Raw genomic sequence first — 10,501 nt, 5'->3', positions numbered from 1 at the left:
ACGTTAAGACATTGAGTAATTATGACTAGTGATATATCATGACTATGATATTGCAATACTTTACTTGATTGGTATTGAGATGAGATTGTGATTTCATTGTAGCTTATTGTGTGGCCTTATTATTAATATTACTTGTGTGCCCTGTGTGGTACTGTTTGCGATTGAATTGGTTGTTGATATTACATTGCATCATATTCATACTCATTTTCATGACTCATTGATATTGCATGGTTATGGTATTGATGATGATAAGTGAGAGAGTTGTTACACCTAGGAAAACTTTCCGTTAATGCTCAATGAATAGGCTAGTGGAGAGCACGAAGTATATGATGTCTCGATAAGTAAGAAGTAGCATTTGATGACCTTAAGTGAGATTTCAAAGACATTCGATGTTAGACAAGAAAGATTGCCAAGAGAAGGCAAAGCTTATGATAAGTATCGGAAAGAATTTATGAGCAACGAGTTAATGGCGACCTAAGGGGATTATGGAGAAGAGTTATAATGTCCCTTAGATTGGTATTGAGGTGTTAGACAAGTGCCAAGAAGGTTCCATAAGGATTGGAGATCAAACGAGTCGACGAGAGCAAGATCGGAACCACTGGGCATTATACGGCCAGACATACTGGCCGTATAAAAGATACGGACCGTATGTCCAGCCGTAGGTTTAGCCCAGAATAGCATGCCTCACTGGACCAAATATACGGTCCAGAGATACGGTCCGTGAAAATTATACGGACCGTATGTTGGTCCGTATATCCGAGTCGGGACAGATTCATGTATTTAATGAGGATCAAGTTTTATTTCATTTCATTCCCATTTCACTCCCCTATCTCTAAAATATCTCTCCACATTTCTCCCCAAAGTTTTCAGAGAGAATTAGTGTTCAACTCTCATCAAACCAAGTGAATCAAGTATAAGAAACCCATTAGAGTTCATCAAAGCAAGAATCCAAGTGAAGGAAAATCTAGGGTTTTGCTCAAGTGAGGCATACGCCACCAAGGTTCAATCCAACGCCATCTAAGGTAAGTTTTATGATGTTTCCATGTTTTTAAAAGTATTAGGAAGTTGAAACACTTGGATTGCTTTGGAAGGTTATGTTATTTATTGCGATGCTTCAGGCGTCGGGCTAGGCTGTGTATTGATGCAACATGGCAAGGTAATCGCATATGCTTCAAGGCAATTAAGAAAATATGAAAAGAATTATCCAACCCATGATCTTGAATTAGCCGCGTGATTCATGCATTAAAGATATGGAGACATTACTTATATGGAGTTCATGTAGATATTTATACTGGATCACAAGGCCTTCAGATATCTTCAAGCAAAAGAGTTGAATTTGCAGCGACGATGGTTAGAATTGTTAAAAGATTATGATGTTGATATTCTATATCACCCCGGAAAAGCAAATGTTGTGGCTGACGCTCTTAGCCGCAGATCCATGGGAAGTTTATGTGATGTACAACCAGAAAAAAAGAGAAATGACTCGTGAGCTCCAGCAGCTAGCTAGCCTAGGAGTTCGAGTAGTGGACTCGGTAGCAAGGGAACCACCATTCGGACTTGGGTTTCATCGCTAGTAGCGAAGTGAAAGAGTGACAATACGAAGATCCATGCTAGTGCAAAGCACGGAGATACACTCCTCGTAAAGAGGAGTCATCATTTGAGATTGCAGGAGATGGAGTTCTCCAATGTCGAGGCAAGTTATGTGTTCCTAATGTGGTAGGTTTGCGCCACCAAATATTGAGAGAAGCTCATTGTTCCCGTTACTCTGTCCACCCCGGAGCAACAAAAATGTATAATGATCTTAAATCCATGTATTGGTGGAATGGGATGAAGAAAGATATAGCAGAATTTGTAGCTCAATGTCCCAATTGTCAACAAGTGAAAATCGAGCACCAAAAGCCGGGTGGACTATTGCAAGCTATGGAAATCTCAACTTGGAAGTGGGAAGTGATTAAAATGGATTTCATTACAGGTTTACCCCGTTCTCGACGTAAGTACGACTCCATATGGGTGATTGTGGATAGACTCACCAAAGTCAGCTCATTTCTTGCCAGTCAGAACGACGTATGTAGCAGAAGATTATGCAAAGCTCTACGTTAAAGAGATAGTGCGACTTCATGGTGTTCCAGTATCTATTATCTCCGACAGAGGTACTCAGTTTACAGCTAATTTCTGGAAGTCCTTCCAAGAGGGCTTGGGGACTCAAGTGAGCCTTAGCACGGCATTTCATCCGCAAACTGATGGACAAGCTGAACGCACCATTCAGACTCTTGAGGATATGTTGCGAGTATGTATGATAGATTTTGGAGGAAATTGGGATGATCATTTGCCACTCATTGAATTCGCTTACAATAATAGTTATCATTGTAGCATTCAAATGGCACCGTATGAAGCTTTATATGGGCGAAAGTGTAGATCCCCAATTGGGTGGTTTGAAATAGGAGAGGCTAAGTTGATAGGCCGATTTGGTCCAACAAGCCATAGAGAAAGTCAAGCTTATACGAGATCGGTTGTTAGCAGCCCAAAGTCGTCAAAAATCCTATGCGGATAATCGTCGAAGGGACTTAGAGTTCCAAGTCAAAGATTGGGTATTCTTGAAAGTGTCGCCAATGAAAGGCGTTATAAGATTTGGCAAAAAGCGGAAGCTTAGTCCCCGGTATATTGGGCCTTATGAAATTGTGCGCAAGGTGGGCAAAGTAGCTTACGAATTAGATCTACCCCTGATTTAGAGTCAGTTCATTTAGTTTTCCATGTCTCGATGCTACGTAAATGTGTTGGAGATCCTCCGAAATTCTCCGGAATTCTTTGGATCAAAGCAGGATGAGGACCCTCAGAATTTCATTGATGGTATGTTGAGGACGCTTCGGTTGATACATGCTTCAGACACCGAGTCGGTGGAGCTAGCGTCCTATAGATTGAGGGATGTCACGGTCCATTGGTACACGGTTTGGATGGCTTCACGGGGAGCCAATGCACCTCCCCCGGTATGGCAAGAATTTGTAGATACATTTCTCCGACATTATTTGCCCCCGGAAGTTCGGCGAGCTAGAGCCGATAAGTTCCTAAATTTGAGGCAAGGGAGCATGAGTGCTCTAGAGTATAGTCTCCGCTTCAACTCCTTAGCTAGGTATGCTTCGGCCATGGTAGCGGATATGGGTGATCGAGTACATAGGTTTGTGAAAGGCCTAGGGCCACACTTGATGGATAGATGTTTGACTGCGTCCCTTCAGGACAATATGGATATTGCACGTATCCAAGCTCATGCTCAAAATTTAGAAGAGAGCTTGCAACAACAAAGAAGTGAGCATGATAGAGGGCACAGCAAGAGGGCTAGATCTTCGGGTCCGATGAATGAGTATAGAGGTGGGCACAGACAACAGTCTTCTAGAAATTCAGGCTACTTTATGACTAGTGCGCCTCCACGGTATTCAGGCCAGAGATTTGATAGATCTACTCATCCGGGCCGAGTCGAGCTTTTCGGGATCTCGGTTAGAGGTGATTCGAGTCGGGCGAGGCCACCGCACCACGATGCTCCCGGTGTGGGAAGTTACATTGGGGTCGGTCGATTGGGTTCGGAGGGTTGCTATTCATGTGGTCGGCCGAGGTGCCATATTATGCGAGAGATTGTCCCTCGGTTAGTGGCGCAGGTAGGACCCGGCCTTCGGGGTCGATGGCCGGATCTTCGCATCTATGCGCCCTATGGGGCCGATTTCACACGCGCCGTCGGCCGTGGTAGAGGCGAGGGGAGAGCCCCCGGTTCTAGCGGTCCCAAGCACCGTATTTATGCTTTGTACGGACGCCAAGATCTTCGAGTCTTCTCCCGATGTGATCACAGGTATATTATCGGTACTTTCTCATGATGTATATGCTTTGATAGATCCCGGCTCCACATTGTCATATGTTACTCCATATATTGCGGGTCGGTTTAGAATCAAACCGGAGTCGATTAAACCTTTTGAGGTGTCTACACCCGTCGGTGAATCGGTAATAGCTAGCCGAGTTTATAGAAATTGTGTAATTGTGATTTGTGATCGCCGTACTATAATTGACTTGCATGAGTTAAAATGGTGGACTTTGATGTTATTATGGGAATGGATTGGTTGGCTTCTTGCTACGCCAATATTGATTGTAGAATGAAAATGGTTCGTTTCCAATTTCCGGGAGGACCAGTTTTAGAATGGAAAGGAAATACGGCATCACCAAAGGGTAGGTTTATTTCCAACCTAAAGGCCAGGAAAATGATTACAAAAGGTTGTATTTATCATCTAGTGCGAGTTTAAGATGTAGAAGCTGAACCGCCGACTCTTCCGTCGATTCCGTAGTGAATGAATTTACGGATGTATTCGGAAGAGCTTCCGGAGCCTTCCTCCCGAGCGGGAGATTGATTTTGCTATTGATGTGTTTCTAGACACCAAGCCTATATCTATTCCTCCTTATAGAATGGCTCCCGCAGAATTGAAAGAGTTGAAGGAGCAGTTGAAAGACTTGCTCGAGAAAGGCTTCATTAGGCCTAGTTCATCCCCGTGGGGAGCACCCGTGTTGTTTGTCCGAAAGAAGGATGGCTCATTGAGAATGTGCATTGATTATCGGCAATTGAACAAGGTGACAATCAAGAATAAATATCCTCTTCCAAGGATCGATGACTTATTTGATCAGTTACAAGGTGCCAAATGGTTTTCCAAGATAGATTTGAGTGGGATATCATCAAGTGAGAGTTAGGGAGAAAGATATCCCTAAGACGAAACCGAACAAGATATGGCCATTTTGAGTTACGGGTAATGTCATTTGGGCCAACTAATGCACCGGCGGTGTTTATGAATTTAATGAATGATGTGTTCGGGCCCTTTCTAGATTTGTTCGTGATTGTGTTCATCGATGACATCTTGGTGTATTCCGGATCCGTGAGAACATGCGGATCATTTGCGCGTGTTGTCCTTAGAGTTCTTCGGACTCAAGAGTTATTTGCAAAATTTTCTAAGTGTGAGTTACGGTTGAACTCGGTGACATTTCTTGGGCACATTGTTTCAGCTAGATGGTATTCGGGTAGATAGCCAAAGATCGAGGCCGTAAAGACTTGGCCAAGGCCTACAACTCCTACGGAGGTACGTAGTTTTACGGGCTTAGCGAGTGTTATTACAAAAGATTTGTTGAAGGTTTTTCTTCTATTTCTGCCTTACAAAGCCGGCCAGAAATCGGCTAAGTTTCAATGGACGGATGCTTGTGAGCATAGCTTCTAATAGCTAAAAAGACGATTGACTTCGTACCGGTCCGACACTTCCAGAGGGATTGGAAGGTTATGTTGTTTATTGCGATGCTTCAGGCGTCGGGCTAGGCTGTGTATTGATGCAACATGGCAAGGTAATCGCATATGCTTCAAGGCAATTAAGAAAACATGAAAAGAATTATCCAACCCATGATCTTGAATTAGCCGCAGTGATTCATGCATTAAAGATATGGAGACATTACTTATATGGAGTTCATGTAGATATTTATACGATCACAAGAGCCTTGAAGATAGCTTCAAGCAAAAAGAGTTGAATTTGCAGCAGCGACGATGGTTAGAATTGTTAAAAGATTATGATGTTGATATTCTATATCACCCCGGCAAAGCAAATGTTGTGGCTGACGCTCTTAGCCGCAGATCCATGGGAATTTTATGTGATGTACAACCAGAGAAAAGAGAAATGACTCGTGGGCTCCAGCAGCTAGCTAGTCTAGGAGTTCGAGTAGTGGACTCAGGTAGCAAGGGAACCACCATTCAGACTTCAGCAGTTTCATCGCTAGTAGCAGAAGTGAAAGAGCGACAATACGAAGATCCCATGCTAGTGCAGCACAGAGATACACTCCCTCAGAAAGAGAAGTCATCATTTGAGATTGCAGGAGACGGAGTTCTCCGATGTCGAGACAGGTTATGTGTTCCCAATGTGGTAGGTTTGCGCCACCAAATATTGAGAGAAGCTCATTGTTCCCGTTACTCTGTCCACCCCGGAGCAACAAAAATGTATAATGATCTTAAATCCATGTATTGGTGGAATGGGATGAAGAAAGATATAGCAGAATTTGTAGCTCAATGTCCCAATTGTCAACAAGTGAAAATCGAGCACCAAAAGCCGAGTGGACTATTGCAAGCTATGGAAATCTCAACTTGGAAGTGGGAAGTGATTAACATGGATTTTATTACAGGTTTATCCCGTTCTCGACGTAAGTACGACTCCATATGGGTGATTGTGGATAGACTCACCAAAGTCAGCTCATTTCTTGCCAGTCAGAACGACGTATGTAGCAGAAGATTATGCAAAGCTCTACGTTAAAGATATAGTGCGACTTCATGGTGTTCCAGTATCTATTATCTCGACGAGAGGTACTCGGTTTACTGCTAATTTCGGAAGTCCTTCCAAGAGGGCTTGGGGACTCAAGTGAGCCTTAGCACGGCATTTCATCCGCAAGGCGATGGACAAGTGCCGAACGCACCATTCAGACTCTTAAGGATATGTTGCGAGTATGTATGATAGATTTTGGAGGAAATTGGGATGATCATTTGCCACTCATTGAATTCGCTTACAATAATAGTTATCATTGTAGCATTCAAATGGCACCGTATGAAGCTTTATATGGGCGAAAGTGTAGATCCCCAATTGGGTGGTTTGAAATAGGAGAGGCTAAGTTGATAGGGCCGGATTTGGTCCAACAAGCCATAGAGAAAGTCAAGCTTATACGAGATCGGTTGTTAGCAGCCCAAAGTCGTCAAAAGTCCTATGCGGATAATCGTCGAAGGGACTTAGAGTTCCAAGTCAAAGATTGGGTATTCTTGAAAGTGTCGCCAATGAAAGGAGTTATAAGATTTGGCAAAAAGCGGAAGCTTAGTCCCCGGTATATTGGGCCTTATGAAATTGTGCGCAAGGTGGGCAAAGTAGCTTACGAATTAGATCTACCCCTGATTTAGAGTCAGTTCATCCAGTTTTCCATGTCTCGATGCTACGTAAATGTGTTGGAGATCCTACTAGGATCGTCCCATTAAATGATGTTCAAGTGACAGAAAAGTTATCTTATGATGAAAAACCCATTGCCATATTAGATAGGCAAGTACGGAGGCTTAAAAATAAAGAAGTTGCCTCAGTTAAAGTTTTGTGGAGCAATAATAATCGAGAAGAAATGACATGGGAAGTGGAAGAAAGCATGAAATCCAAATATCCGCACCTATTTCAGCCCTCGGAAGAGGGCCAAGATGAAACGTCAAGATCATAAGGTATGTATGTTTTTCCTTGTAAGTATTTGGGTCGTGTGTGGCCAAGTTATATTGCTATTATGTTATGGCCCTGTGTGGCATTGATATTAAGGGTTGTTGTGACAGGGCGGTATTGCCATTTTATAGGGAAAACTCTGGCGAAATTTTTGTAGAATCCCCGAGTGCTTAACATTCGAGGATGAATGTTCTTAAGGGAGGGAGAATGTTACACCTCGGAAAACTTTCCGTTGATGCTCAATGAATAGGCTAGTGGAGAGCACGAAGTATATGATGTCTCGATAAGTAAGAAGTAGCATTTGATGACCTTAAGTGAGATTTCAAAGACATTCGATGTTAGACGAGAAAGATTGCCAAGAGAAGGCAAAGCTTACGATAAGTATCGGAAAGAATTTATGAGCAATGAGTTAATGGAGACCTAAGGGGATTATGGAGAAGAGTTATAATGTCCCTTAGATTGGTATTGAGGTGTTAGACAAGTGCCAAGAAGGTTCCATAAGGATTGGAGATCAAACGAGTCGACGAGAGCAAGATCGGAACCACTGGGCATTATCTTGCGCGGACATGCGGCCGTATAAAAGATACGGACCGTATGTCCAGCCGTAGGTTTAGCCCAGAATAGCATGCCTCACTGGACCAAATATACGGTCCAGAGATACGGTCCGTGAAAATTATACGGACCGTATGTTGGTCCGTATATCCGAGTCGGGACAGATTCATGTATTTAATGAGGGATCAAGTTTTATTTCATTTCATTCCCATTTCACTCCCCTTCTCTCTAAAACATCTCTCCACATTTCTCCCACAAGTTTTCAAGAGAATTAGTGTTCAACTTCATCAAACCAAGTGAATCAAGTATAAGAAACCCATTAGAGTTCATCCAAAGCAAGAATCCAAGTGAAGGAAAATCTAGGGTTTTGCTCAAGTGAGGCATACGCCACCAAGGTTCAATCCAACGCCATCTAAGGTAAGTTTTATGATGTTTCCATGTTTTTAAAAGTATTAGAAAGTTGAAACACTTGGATTGCAAAAGAAAATAAGAAATGGGTCATGGAATGTGCAATAATGCCACTTTTGAATAAATGTTGGGATGAGTTATGATTCTTGATAAATTGTGAATATGATCATGTTATAAATGCTATTGAGAGTGTGGAAAACGATATTGCATGTGAATGAACGTATTGTCAAGTTATGACCATGGATATGGAAAGTTGAAGTGAATTGTGAAGTAAGAGTAATGTAGATGACTAAAGGCTATTGTAAGGACTTTGTGAACGTTATTGTTGAAGTTTGGGAGTTGATATGTAATACGAGGGAAGTAGTATAAATAAAGGAGATCTTTGCCCGATTTTCTCTAGAATTAGTCATGAACGCTAAATGCTATCCATCATCTAATATGAGTATGCACTTGATGAAGGTAGAACGTGAGCTTTGAAGAAGAACGCTCAGTGATAGAATAGTTGCACGAAAGGTATGTAAGGCTAACCCTTCTTTCATAAGGCATGGTTCTTTGGCCAATTGTTAAATCTCTTATGAGTTCATGATACTTTCTAATGATCTTAGCTCGAGAAGCTATTAAGCCAATGATGCTCGATGATACGATTGTACTAAGTTCCTTATACGACGAGTAATTCTCTAAGGATAGAATGTAATGAATGACGATAGTAAGAAGGCTAAGAGATAGATACGAGCTTATATGGCCGGGTAGAATATGATAAGTATGCATACGTATATGTGTAGGTGTGCCTATGAGAGGCTATTGTGAACCCCGAGCTTATATGGCCGGGTAGAGTATAACGAATACGTATATCTATATATAACGACGCGCGCACACCACTGCAGTTGGGTACGAATAACACTGAGCCTTGGTAGGGCTGGGTACGAACAACACTGAGCCTTGGTAGGGCCAGGTACATGAAACACCGAACCTTCATTGGTCGGTACGCTATGTAAATGCTATTTATATGACATCTATATGAGTACGAATAAGCTATACGTATGACATCTATAAGAGTACGACTATGCTATGTATATAACATCAATTAGAGTACGAATATGTTAAGACAATGTAAGTGCCAAGTAAGGGCTATGTAGGTGATATGAGCGTGAGCATGAAAGGAGTTATGAATACGAATACGAAAATAGATACAAAAGGTAAATAAGCAAGAACATGAATGCATGTACGCGAATACGCAATAGAGATGGAACGTCCCTATGGAAGGCAGGTAAGTGCTATGATGATGATGCTATTATCTCCCATCTTGTGATATTTCATATGTTATCCATTATGCTCACTATATTGATATTGATCATACTTTACATACTCGGTACATTCTTCGTGCGCGTCCTTTTGTTTGTGGACTTGCGTCATGCCGCGGGTGGCCGGGGAGACGATTTGATCCATAGGTTGTGTTATCTCGGGACTACGTAGCGGAGCTCCATTTCATTCGGAGGGCTGCGGCTTGTGGTATAGATTCTTTGTGTATATATTCATGGGCACGGCGGGGTCTGTCCCGCCCGTACGATATGATATGATGTACCCTTCTTAGAGACTCGTAGACATTGTGTATATGGTTAGATAAGCTCGGCCTCGTCGGCCTATATTTTGGGGATGTTGTTTGATCGCCTTGTCGGCGCATGTACATGTATGTGGGCATGGATGTTATTGATGATATAGATATGTTGTTGCCCGATGAGATTAGAATGATGATGAATGAAAAGTATGATATAATTACGTGGCTCACCTAGAATGTGATGTATAAGTATGTTAAGGGGTGCCGGGTGGGCTAACCGGGTGCTCGTCGCGGCCCTCGGGTTGGGTCGTGACAAAAGTGGTATCGAGAAGCGGTTCGGTCCTAGGGTGTGTCTACGAGCCGTGTCTAGTAGAATCTTGGTTATGGATGTGTTGCGCGCCACGCTTATAAACAGAAGGCTGCGGACATTTTAGGAATGAATGACCTTCTTTCTTCATAATAAATCGTGCGATAGAGCTATGATGTAAGAGTTTCATGTTTCTTAACGATATGTTGTGTATTTCGAAATGCTGTAAAAGAGAAAGGCCACGACGGCCCAAAAGGGCAAGACGGCGACGAAAGCGAAATTTGAAACATAGGTGATCACTGTTGTGATATAATTGTGATGTACTGGTTCGGATTAATTATACTGAGACTTGACACAGTCAGGCTTAGATGCTATAACATAGGTAATGACTATTGTGATATGATTGTGATGTATTGGTTCAGATTGATTATACTGAAA

This window comes from Lycium ferocissimum, chromosome 3, assembly GCF_029784015.1.
Source record: "Lycium ferocissimum isolate CSIRO_LF1 chromosome 3, AGI_CSIRO_Lferr_CH_V1, whole genome shotgun sequence".
Classification (NCBI taxonomy): Eukaryota; Viridiplantae; Streptophyta; class Magnoliopsida; order Solanales; family Solanaceae; genus Lycium; species Lycium ferocissimum.
The sequence above is the reverse complement of the archived record's forward strand: the minus strand, read 5'-3'. Positions refer to the sequence as shown.